The sequence below is a fragment of the Poromitra crassiceps genome (assembly GCF_964638095.1).
Source record: "Poromitra crassiceps genome assembly, contig: HAP1_SCAFFOLD_59, whole genome shotgun sequence".
NCBI classification, from domain to species: domain Eukaryota; kingdom Metazoa; phylum Chordata; class Actinopteri; order Beryciformes; family Melamphaidae; genus Poromitra; species Poromitra crassiceps.
The window spans coordinates 17,515-29,188 of NW_028152258.1; the positions used below are offsets into that span (position 1 = coordinate 17,515).

Here is an 11,674-nt window from a genome sequence, read left to right on the forward strand (position 1 = left end):
CCAATGACAAAAATAAAAAACAATAATGTACAAGAATGATCAGAGCATGCTGTGATGCTGTGTGAGCTGGTCCCATTCTCGCACGAGCGGTGGAGCTTGTACTCGAGCTTGAGCGCAGGTGCCGTTCTCGCATGAGCGGTCGAGCTGGTGTTCTCGCACAACCGTCAAGCTTGTGCTCGAGTGCAGGTCCCGTACTTGCATGAGCGGTCGAGCTCGTGGTCTCGCATGAGCCGTCGAGCTCGTGCTTGAACGCAGGTGCCGTTCTCGCATGAGCTGTCGAGCTGGTGTCCTCGCACGAGCGGTCGAGCTTGTGCTCGAGTGCAGGTCCCGTTCTTGCATGAGCGGTCGAGCTCGTGTTCTCGCATGAGGCGTCGAGCTCGTGCTCAAGCTGCAGCACGAGTGCCGTTCTCGAAGGAGCGGCCCAGCTCGTGTTCTCACATGAGCGGTCGAGTGTGTGCTCGAGCGCTGTTCTCGCATGAGCCGTCGAGCTGGTGCTGGAGCTGGAGCTCGAGTGCCAGTCTCGCATGAGCAGTCGAACTTGTGCTCGAGTGCAGGTCCCGTTCTTGCATGAGCGGCCAAGGTTGTGTTCTCGCCTGAGCCATCGAGCTCGTGCTGGAGCTGCAGCACGAGTGCCGTGCTCGCATGAGCGGTCGAGCTGGTGCTCAAGTTAGAGACACGGACACCCCCGAGAACTTGCGAACGGTGCCGGGCACGCAAGAGTGTGCTGGTACCATTCTCGCATGTGCAGTCGAGCTCGTGCTCGAGTGCCGTTCTCGCACGACCGGTCGAGTTCGTGATGGAGCTACAGCTCGAGTGCCGTTCTCGCACGAGCGGTCGAGTTCGTGCTCGAGCTGCAGCTCGAGTGCCGGTCTCGCACAAGCGGTGGAGCTTGTGCTCGAGTGCAGGTCCCGTTCTCGCATGAGCGGTCGAGCTCGTGTCCTCGCCCGAGCCGTCGAGCTCGTGTTCTCTGAGCTGTCGAGCTCATGCTCGAGCTGCAGCACGAGTGTCGTCCTAGCACGAGCGGTCGAGCTTGTGCTCGAGTGCAGGTCCCATTCTTGCATGAGCAGTCGAGCTCATGTTCTCGCATGAGTGGTCAAGCTCGTGCTCGAGCTGCAGCACGAGTGCCGTTCTCGCATGAGCGGTCGAGCTCGTATTCTCACATGAGCGGTCGAGTTTGTGCTCGAGTGCAGGTCCCGTTCTTGCATGAGCAGTCAAGCTCATGTTCTCGCATGAGCGGTCAAGCTCGTGATCGAGCTGCAGCTCGACTGCCGTTCTCGTATGAGCGGTCGAGTTCGTGCTGCAGCTCGAGTGCCGGATTGCAGGTCCTGTTCTCGCATGTGCGGTCGAGTTCGTGTTCTCGCCTGAGCCGTCAAACTCGCGCTCGAGCTGCAGCACGAGTGCCGTCCTCGCATGAGCGGTCGAGCTAGTGCTCGAGCTCGAGACACGGACACGGACAACACGGACAACTCGCCAACGGGCATGCAAGAGTGCTCGAGAGACCAATGACAAAAATAAAAAAACAATATTATACAAGAATGATCAGAGTATGCTGTGTGAGCTGGTGCCATTTCAGCTCGAGTGCCGGTCTCGCACGAGCGGTGGAGCTTGTGCTTGAGTGCAGGTCCCGTTCTCGCATGAGCGGTCAAGCTCGTGCTCGAGCTGCAGCACGAGTGCCGTTCTCGCATGAGCGGTGCTCAAGCTCGAGACACGGACACCGACAACTCGCGAACGGTGCCGGGCACGCAAGAGTGCTCGAGAGACCAATGACAAAAATAAAAAACAATATTGTACAACAATGATCAGAGTATGCTGTGTGAGCTGGTGCCGTTCTCGCACGTGCGGTGGAGCTCGTACTCGAGCTGCAGCACGAGTGCCTTTCTCGCATGAGCGGTCGAGCTCGCGCTCGAGCTGCAGCACGAGTGCCATTCTCGCATGAGCGGTCAAGCTCATGTCCTCGCACGAGCGGTCGAGTTCGTGATCGAGCTGCAGCTCGACTGCCGTTCTCGCATGAGCGGTCGAGTTCGTGCTGCAGCTCGAGTGCCGGTCTTGCACGAGCCGTGGAGCTTGTGCTCGAGTGCAGGTCCAGTTCTCGCATGAGCGGTCGAGCTCGTGTTCTCGCACGAGCCGTAGAGCTCGTACTGGAGCTGGAGGACGAGCGGTCGAGCGTGGCTGGTAGCCGACAACACCGACAACTCGCGAACGGTGCCAGGCACGCAAGAGTGCTCGAGAGACCAATGACAAAAATAAAAAACAATAATGTACAAGAATGATCAGAGCATGCTGTGATGCTGTGTGAGCTGGTCCCATTCTCGCACGAGCGGTGGAGCTTGTACTCGAGCTTGAGCGCAGGTGCCATTCTCGCATGAGCGGTCGAGCTGGTGTTCTCGCACGAGCGGTCAAGCTTGTGCTCGAGTGCAGGCCCTGTACTTGCATGAGCGGTCGAGCTCGTGTTCTCGCATGAGCCGTCGAGCTCATGCTTGAACGCAGATGCCGTTCTCGCATGAGCTGTCGAGCTGGTGTCCTCGCACGAGCGGTCGAGCTTGTGCTCGAGTGCAGGTCCCGTTCTTGCATGAGCGGTCGAGCTCGTGTTCTCGCATGAGGCGTCGAGCTCGTGCTCAAGCTGCAGCACGAGTGCCGTTCTCGAAGGAGCGGCCCAGCTCGTGTTCTCACATGAGCGGTCGAGTGTGTGCTCGAGCGCTGTTCTCGCATGAGCCGTCGAGCTGGTGCTGGAGCTGGAGCTCGAGTGCCAGTCTCGCATGAGCGGTCGAACTTGTGCTCGAGTGCAGGTCCCGTTCTTGCATGAGCGGCCGAGGTTGTGTTCTCGCCTGAGCCATCGAGCTCGTGCTGGAGCTGCAGCACGAGTGCCGAGCTCGCATGAGCGGTCGAGCTGGTGCTCAAGTTAGAGACACGGACACCCCCGAGAACTCGCGAACGGTGCCGGGCACGCAAGAGTGTGCTGGTACCATTCTCGCATGTGCAGTCGAGCTCGTGCTCGAGTGCCGTTCTCGCACGACCGGTCGAGTTCGTGATCGAGCTACAGCTCGAGTGCCGTTCTCGCACGAGCGGTCGAGTTCGTGCTCGAGCTGCAGCTCGAGTGCCGGTCTCGCACAAGCGGTGGAGCTTGTGCTCGAGTGCAGGTCCCGTTCTCGCATGAGCGGTCGAGCTCGTGTCCTCACCCGAGCCGTCGAGCTCGTGTTCTCTGAGCTGTCGAGCTCATGCTCGAGCTGCAGCACGAGTGTCGTCCTCGCACGAGCGGTCGAGCTTGTGCTCGAGTGCAGGTCCCATTCTTGCATGAGCAGTCGAGCTCATGTTCTCGCATGAGTGGTCAAGCTCGTGCTCGAGCTGCAGCACGAGTGCCGTTCTCGCATGAGCGGTCGAGCTCGTATTCTCACATGAGCGGTCGAGTTTGTGCTCGAGTGCAGGTCCCGTTCTTGCATGAGCAGTCAAGCTCATGTTCTCGCATGAGCGGTCAAGCTCGTGATCGAGCTGCAGCTCGACTGCCGTTCTCGTATGAGCGGTCGAGTTCGTGCTGCAGCTCGAGTGCCGGTCTCGCACGAGCGGTGGAGCTTGTGCTCGATTGCAGGTCCCGTTCTCGCATGTGCGGTCGAGTTCGTGTTCTCGCCTGAGCCGTCAAACTCGCGCTCGAGCTGCAGCACGAGTGCCGTCCTCGCATGAGCGGTCGAGCTAGTGCTCGAGCTCGAGACACGGACACGGACAACACCGACAACTCGCCAACGGGCATGCAAGAGTGCTCGAGAGACCAATGACAAAAATAAAAAACAATATTATACAAGAATGATCAGAGTATGCTGTGTGAGCTGGTTGCCATTTCAGCTCGAGTGCCAGTCTCGCACGAGCGGTGGAGCTTGTGCTTGAGTGCAGGTCCCGTTCTCGAATGAGCGGTCGAGCTCGTGCTCGAGCTGCAGCACGAGTGCCGTTCTCGCATGAGCGGTGCTCAAGCTCGAGACACGGACACCGACAACTCGCGAACGGTGCCGGGCACGCAAGAGTGCTCGAGAGACCAATGACAAAAATAAAAAACAATATTGTACAACAATGATCAGAGTATGCTGTGTGAGCTGGTGCCATTCTCGCACGTGCGGTGGAGCTCCTACTCGAGCTGCAGCACGAGTGCCATTCTCGCATGAGCGGTCGAGCTCGTGTTCTCGCACGAGCGGTCGAGCTCGTGCTCGAGCTGCAGCACGAGTGCCATTCTCGCATGAGCGGTCAAGCTCATGTCCTCGCACGAGCGGTCGAGTTCGTGATCGAGCTGCAGCTCGACTGCCGTTCTCGCATGAGCGGTCGAGTTCGTGCTGCAGCTCGAGTGCCGGTCTCGCACGAGCGGTGGAGCTTGTGCTCGAGTGCAGGTCCAGTTCTCGCATGAGCGGTCGAGCTCGTGTTCTCGCACGAGCCGTAGAGCTCGTACTGGAGCTGGAGGACGAGCGGTCGAGCGTGGCTGGTAGCCAAGTGTAGCTTGGGACAAACAGATAAGGAACCGGTTCAAACTGGTTCAGATGGTGACCCATACCTCCCCCCCCCCCCATCCATCAGTGGAATTTCCCTCAAGCAATGTTCCAAGTGAACTGGCACAACATCTGTTAGACCCCTCCCCCCCCCCACACACACACCATGACACGCTTCTTCTTCTCTTACAATAATCCTATCTTTGAACCATATTTTATTCTCAAGAGCGCCCCCTGGACTTTCTTCTTCTCCTCTGCTAACTGTAGTTTGTTGCCAACGTCGTCCCCTGGCTGATTTTTGGCAGTACTGCAACAAAGTTCAATAAGGAATATCAATGACGTAAAAAATAGGTACCGATCTGTCATTTCCCCCTCACAAACCATAATTAGGGTTAGGGTCTGGGAGAGGTTAGCTCCTCCAGACCCTAATGGGCGAGCAGTTGACTAATGGTGGAGCAGTTAGGCTAATAGGGGAGCAGTTGCCATAAGCGTCAAAGATGACTTCCATGGGTTTGCATTGAGTTTAGTCGGAAAGCCCAAGTCGTTTCATGTGTCGCTCAAGGGTACCATGTTAGTAACAAGCGACGCACAAGGGACAGGACAAAGCGTCAATATGCGACGCGCTCAGAGTGAGAACGGGTTGGTGTGCGCTGCATCGTCACTACCCATCTACTCCTCGTAGAAACTCGACATCACTCCATCGACAACAGATACAGCTGCCCAGAGGTATGACAGTACAACTGTATTTTATTTTTTTTAAAAGCTGAGGGACCTGGTGCTTGCATGTGGTTGGAATACAGTATATATAATATGTTCCTGTTTGTGATTCCCAGAGCGGTCGTGTCACCTGTCAAGGGCCTGTACCAGCCACCCACCCTCTGCTGGGATACCAGCCATCCAGCCGCTGCTCAGCGCTGCCCTGTGTAGAGCATCCTGCCCACTCTCAGCAGACTTTCCCCAAGTAGGGCTGAAATAGGAAGAGACTAAGGTAGAGTCCTGCTCTGGATGTCTGTTTTTATTTGCACAGCTCCCCATGTCTTATCTTAATCATGGAATATTTCAAATGTGATACAGTTGCCATACTCTTCAGGTGCTTCTAATAGCTGTTGGGAGTAATTGTTGGTGTGGGTGTGTGTTTCTAGATGTGCCCTCTGGTGTGTTTGCTCCAACCTCATCTTCACTGAACATCAGATCATCCTCAGTCTGACTGACCTCACTCAGCCTCAACGGAAAGCACACGCCACTAACGGACTCGTCAACATCAGTAGGTGGGTTATCCCTTTTTATATTATTATTTTTTCTCATTTCCCCCAATTGTACTTGGCCAATTTCCCTCTGCTGCCCCGCTCGCTGCTCCACCCCCTCTGTCGATCACATTTGCCAGCTGCTTTTCACCTGATAGCGGGGAGCTTCAGTGGCTGGACGTAGCATGTGGAGTGTGAAGTACAGTATATGCTCATTTATTTGTCTGCTCATAGTCATCTAATTCCAGGGCTGGCCCGAATAAAAACATTTGGGCTCCGGATATTCGGTGGTAGGTCAACAGTGAATATTTGGATATTTGAGATGCAACACGCATCTTGGTCTACTTTCGGTTTCGCGTTTCTCCCCCAGACCATGCTGCCGCTGGGGAAGAAACGCGCACACACAGTGGTTATCCTATAGAAAATGACTGAAAGATTATGTAAATATATTAGGCTATACGCTGTGTTGTGTTCTGTGTGCTGTGAACATGACTCTGGAAGGAATTAACTGCAGCCACACCGATCCATCAGAAAGGATAGATTTCTGTTGTTTTGGAATGTCAACGCCATTTAAAAATAAAATAGAAAATGCCTCTAATTTGCGGTGACAAATCTGTCCGTCCAGAAAGAAGATGTGGCCTGTGTGTTTCAGTAGCAAGCAGACTACTGTCTCTTCACATCCAGCACGTTCTCATTCTCATCGCATCCTAGTTTGATGTATAGTCAGGATCCCATGGCCCACTACCGATGTTAACCGTTCCATTCCTCCGCCGTTAAGAACTAAAGTAAACACGTGGGCCTCTATCTTCCGACAGGCGCTATCCCTAAATAGCGCTTTGCGCACTGTTTGCGCGTGCATTAAGGCACGGACGTTAGCGTTCCGCCTTGCCTCCCCCACCGAGCAGCAAAAAAAAACATCCCCACCTCACGGGAGCTACTGGTAATGATTTATACAGAAATTTTACTGTTTCAAAGTGATATAATTGTCTGGTAGACGTGACCTCCCTGATTTCTAAGTTAAAACAGCCCCGAAATATGTTGGGGATGCAATTCTCGGCGGGCATGCAGAAACAATTCTGCCAAAAATCATCTGCGCCCCAAAATGGTAACTGTCTGCCTTTCCGAAGCCCTGCCACTCCGAACGTTAACTTCCAGTATTCGGACTGGCGGTCGTTCACCTTAGAAGCCGCAATGCCGACCTTAGGTTTAGGCGTGGGGGTGGGAGAGTTTAGGTTTTGGGTTAGGGTCTGGGGGAGGTTAGGTTTAGGCATGGGGGGAGGTTAGGTTTGGCGTGGGGGCTGGGAGAGGTTAGTGAAAAACGGGGAATATAGAACCCTTTCTGAGTGCCGATATTTCGGAGTGGCAGAACGTCGGAGTGGCAGCATGTAACCCCCCAAAATGCCCACGCAAACGGGATTTGGGCGGTCTTAACTACCAGAATTATTCACAGGCGTGACCAGGCAAGGCTGGCATACGTCAATCAAAACCAATCAGATTCCCGTCTCGCAATGGTTGTTTGCGTGAGGTTGCCTCACCGAGGCATGCAATATGCTGTAATTATCTCCATGCGTAATAGAGTGTACTCACTCCTGCGAGGACAGAGAGAGCTTATTGACAGATCGTCTGTGGTGCCGACCCTTCGGGTTATGAAGGTAAATAGCCTATGTCCATTGTCCCACAAGTGTTCTCAATTTATTTCCCTCTTTGCGATGTGATAAAAGTTTCTCAGTGAGTTATAGTTGATTGCCTCACTGAATTATCTGCTGCTAATACCCAAATATATATAAATATATATAAATATCCAAAAGGAATTCCACTTTCCACTCCGCAAATACCTCTCTGCGCTCGGAGCGCAGCCGTAATCTCTGTGCAGAGCGCCCAGCGCAGAGAGGTATTTGCGCGTAAGAGGTCCTTTTCATAGCTCTTACCGCAAAGTACCGGTAATTGCGCGCTGCTGACGATAGGATAACGCCATCTATCCCACATTTTAGCGCTGAAACGCCTGCTTTGGCTTGTGGCAGCCAATGCCCAGTACACTTATCTCACAGTGATGCGGTTGTGTCCGCCCCCAATTTGCATTGCGCATGGCGTTAAATGAGCGGAAAATTAGCGCTTTTGGGAAGATAGAGGCTAGGGCTGCACGATATGAGGAAAAGCTGCGATGTGCGATAACTGTTCAATATTGCGATGACGATATGACCTGCGATAAATAAAAAAAATGCTATAAAAACAATATTAATGGGTAGGGGTGCTCCGATCCGGCTAAGCCACGATCCGATCCGATTCCTATTCCTGGGGTCACGATCCGATTCCAGAATCGATTCTCGATTCCAACGATTCTCGATTCCAGAATCTAGAATCGATTCTCAATTATGTAGTTTTATATTGCAATAACACACAAAGGTAAATCTAAGACAAAAAATGACAAATGTATTAATGCTGAACTTCAAATTCAACTTCTGAAGTATTACAGTGAGGGCCTAAATTCATTTTGCAATACGAGTGTGTTAATTTAAGCATATGTATCAGTAAGTGGCACGGGATTCTCAAAGCCTGTGTTGAGGGTCATACGAACAAAAATGCACTCTTGAAGCTAAAAAAAATCCAAAACCAACAAGTTAATTATTTACATTTTTACTTCAATGTAGAACAGTCATTTCTTACACATGAGATTACTTTTAGCCTTTTAGTCATAACGATTATTGAAAGATATTCCATATTCCAGACTGAAATGTTATAACAGAAGTGGAGTATTGGCCAGAATGACATGAACATTTGGACACTTATTCAGCCGGTATCTTGCATGTTGCGTTCATGTGCACTGTAATTTTTTTTTTTTTTTTGCGATAACACGTGACTTTTGCGATGTGTTCATCGCGCATTTTCATATCGCGATGACGATGAAAATACGATAAATCGTGCAGCCCTAATAGAGGCCGTGTAGTGCCGTTGGTTAGGTTTAGGCAACAAAGCCACATTATTAAATTTCTACCTCTTCTCTTACAGTTCCTTGACCTCTGCGTTCACTATAAAAGCTTGTCTTGCATTAATTTGTCTTTTTCTTTTCTCATCCCCTCAGCCTTGTCGGCGGACAGGTCTTCCACTCCGGTGCAGAAGGACAGCAGCCTATGGGAGCAGATCACAGCCTGCGTTGTCAGCCAGCCTGCGTTGTCAACCAGCCTGCCTTCAGGACTGTGGCTTCATGGTTTAACATTTTGGTTATTTGGCTCATCGGACTTACTTATGTCTACTACCCCTCCTGGGGTATAGGCCACCAACAAGGGCTTTCCAGCCATCGGCTCATCGGACTGATACCGATATATTCAAGATCAAACATCAGCTGATAGCCATATGATTGCTGATATATTGTGCATCGCTACTGGTAACTGTTTTAATTTCTTACATACATTTGCATTACCATAATATTTTAATGTAAATAAAATTGTGTTTTTCTCATAAATGAAGTGCAATTTGTCATTGAACTCAATGGCACATTTGGAGTGTATTGAAATGGTACCATGTGAAGGATAATAGTGATGTATTATAAGTATACTTCTAGTGCATTTAATACAGTACTTAAAGTATAACAATGTTCTATTTAAAATACACTTTTATCCTGACGCCTAAGCAATGATGGAATACACTTCAGATACACTTTTACTCTATTATAGTACACTTTAAGTACATGTCTTTATTATGCTTAAATTGTGATAGAACTTCACTATAAATACATTTCTTATTAACAATAGCACACTTTAAATGTACTAATTAAAATCAAAAAGTGCATTTGAAGTTTATTTGAAATATTACTGAGGCATGCTAGAAGAATATTAATAGTATGATAACTGTATTTAAAGTATACTTGTAGACTACATCAATTGATCTATAATGCCTTTTTAAGTATACTTTCAACACACTGGTGATATAATACAATTGTACTGAAAGTGTGTTTTGAATGCTCACGAATCATGCTTTTCACTGGTATACTTGAGTACACTTAAAGTTTGTAAAAAGTTGTTCCAAAAAAGCATACAAATTACACTTAAAGTGTGCTCAAGGAGTCCATAAGTACTACTAAATGACTACTTAAGTACACTTAAGTATAACTTAAGGGTGCCAAATTAACATATGCTAACTGAAAGTGTACTTAGTACATACTGTGAAAAGTATAATTTAAGTATAATACTTTTTCACCTGGGTAGCCTCTGGCTAGTGAGTTTTGTTGATTTTGTATTTTGAAGTTCCTGAGTAAAGATTTTCTGTTATACCTGAAACCCTGCCTGCTGCTTCTCTCTTCTCTGCATTTGGGTCCACAGTCCACACACTACAACATCTAACCCATACCCTAACAGAATGAACCGACCATAAAGATGGACCCAGCAGAGAAACAACTTTTCATGGACAAAGTGGAGGCCTTGGACTGGACAGTGACTCAGCTCATGGCCTCTCCTCACCAGCTGCAAGCATCATGGATGGAGGACATCACAGCCCAGCAGCGCTGGTTGAAGGAGAGGCCATGGGTGAGTCACTTTGTCCCCTACCTGGATACCGTCAAGGCTAAACTGCAGGAATATCTGCACCCACACTCCAAGCCTCTGTCTCAGCCCTGTGTTGAGCCCAACCAGGCCACAGAACAAAAAAAATACTTGACTATTTTTCAGGTTTTTGCGCAGGAGGCAGCCCATTGCGCTGAGCAGCATTCCCCTGCCCTGAACCCTTACTGGGGTAGCCGCCTGGCTCGGGGTGGCCCTCTGAGCCTCATGCCACCCGAGCTCAGGCGCAAATCCAAGCCCCAGCGTCACAAGGGTAAGCCCTCACGGCCCAGTGCCATAGAGCCCTCACGGCCCAGTGCCATAGAGCCCTCACTGCCCAGTGCCATAGGGTCCTCACTGCCCAGTGTCATAGTGCCCTCACTGCCCAGTGTCATAGTGCCCTCACTGCCCGGTGTCATAGTGCCCTCACTGCCCAGTGTCATAGAGCCCTTACTGCCCAGTGTCATAGAGCCCTCACTGCCCAGTGTCATAGTGCCCTCACTGCCCAGTGTCATAGTGCCCTCACTGGCCAGTGTCATAGAGCCATCACTGCCCAGTGTCATAGAGCCCTCACTGCCCAGTGTCGCAGAGCCCTCACTGCCCAGTGCCACAGAGCCATCGGTTCCAGCGCCCCGCAAGCTTCCTGTGCTGCAGGAGCCACCTGTTCCTGCACCCCGTAAACTTCCTGTTCCTGTGCTGCGGGAGCTACCGATTCCGGCACCCCGTAGACTTCCTGTTCCTGTGCTGCGGGAGCTACCGATTCCGGCACCCCGTAGACTTCCTGTTCCTGTGCTGCGGGAGCTACCGATTCCGGCACCCCGCAAGCTTCCTGTCCCTGTGTTGCGGGTGCCACCTGTTCCTGCACCCCGGAAGCTTCCTGTTCCTGTGGTGCGGGAACTTCCTGTTCCCTCTGCTGTGTGTGCCACTGGTCCCAGCGTCTCGCAGGTACTCTGGTCTTTTGTCTCCCAGCTCCAGTCCTGATCCTCCGCCTCCTGGCTCCGGTCCGGGTCTTCCGCCTCCTGGCTCCGGTCCAGCCATTCAGGTCTCCTGGCTCCGGTCCGGGCATTTCGCCTCCTGGCTCCGGTCCGGGCATTCCGCCTCCGGGCTCCGGTCCGGGCATTCCGCCTCCTGGCTCCGGTCCGGCCATTCCGTCTCCTGGCTCCGGTCCGGGTCTTCCGCCTCCTGGCTCCGGGCATTCCCCCTCCTGGCTCCGGTCTGGCCATTCCGTCTCCTGGCTCCGGTCCGGGTCTTCTGTCTCCTGGCGCCGGTCCGGGTCTTCCGCCTCCTGGCTCCGGTCCGGGTCTTCTGCCTCCTGGCTCCGGTCCGGGTCTTCCGTCTTCTGGCTCCGGTCCGGGTCTTCTGCCTCCTGGCTCCGGTCCTGGCGTTCCGTCTCTTGGCTCCGATCCTGGCGTTCCGCCTCCTGGCTCCGGTCCGG

At 52.0% G+C, this 11,674-nt stretch overlaps 1 long non-coding RNA gene across 1 annotated transcript; it reads left to right on the top strand.

The window, feature by feature from the left end:
- Positions 1 to 5,346: 5,346 nt before the first annotated feature.
- On the top strand, positions 5,347 to 9,074 carry LOC310800754. Its single transcript, XR_014553896.1, has 3 exons — positions 5,347 to 5,451; positions 5,606 to 5,731; positions 8,787 to 9,074. It is a non-coding gene; the product is annotated as an uncharacterized lncRNA (long non-coding RNA).
- Positions 9,075 to 11,674: the final 2,600 nt, after the last annotated feature.